We start from the raw sequence: 922 nt of genomic DNA on the forward strand, positions 1-922 counted from the left end.
CGAATATCGTTACGGCGCAGTAACAACTTCACGTCCCCCTTGTCCCGAGATTTTTTGGTCCACCGAAATTTACTTCACGGACGGAATTTGTGGTGAGTCCCAAAACTCCCCACAAAGCATCAGGGTTAATCGCTGTGTCGACATAAATACGCGTCGCACAATAAAAGTAGTCGCGTCGGAAAACGGTCCTCGTTTACTCCACTCGACGTTCTGTGATAATCCTAATTTTTGTTGTAGTTGAAGTGTTATTACATTCATAATTTGTTCGTAACGCACGTAGGAACATTCTGTATTTTCGAAACAACGTTTATTTACAGAGATACAGACTTGTTTTTCGTATTGGAAATCGTAGTCACACAAAAAACACTTCGAACGCAGCGGAAGTGTCCCCCATTGTTAAGGAACAAAGAGACAGAAAATAAAAATTTGATCGATCTAAGGCTTTGTTCTAACGCATTATGCTGATGAGTTTATAGAGACTCACGCTCTCCTACATGTAAACTGTGCACCCAAACCGATTTGATCGTTCTCCTTACGCGCTCATACACTTACGTTGTATCGTTATATGACATTATAAATTAAGTAATAGACACAAGAAAGATAGTCTAGTTCCGTCAGACTTTTTTACACTGACAAAGGTAGAGTGCGTACAAGTGCTTGCTGACTGATGCGTAAATTACTCTTGCACACGTAGTCGGGCCTTTTCGAAACTGTTCACTAGCTCTAAATACTGAAGTGAACGACAACAAAGTTTTGCCTACTGGAGGACGCTACCGAAAAGTCTTATGTCATGGCGCGTCGCGAAATTCTAGGAATTGAAGGATGTCTAGTAAAATAGAGTCATCGAAAAGGGATTGAAATCAATCGCCCTGGGCAGCTCAAGGGTTCAAATAGGTAAGAAATTTTAGCACCAAATCTATAA

This window comes from Notothenia coriiceps, unplaced genomic scaffold (genome assembly GCF_000735185.1).
Source record: "Notothenia coriiceps isolate Sejong01 unplaced genomic scaffold, NC01 NC01_scaffold00002072, whole genome shotgun sequence".
Classification (NCBI taxonomy): domain Eukaryota; kingdom Metazoa; phylum Chordata; class Actinopteri; order Perciformes; family Nototheniidae; genus Notothenia; species Notothenia coriiceps.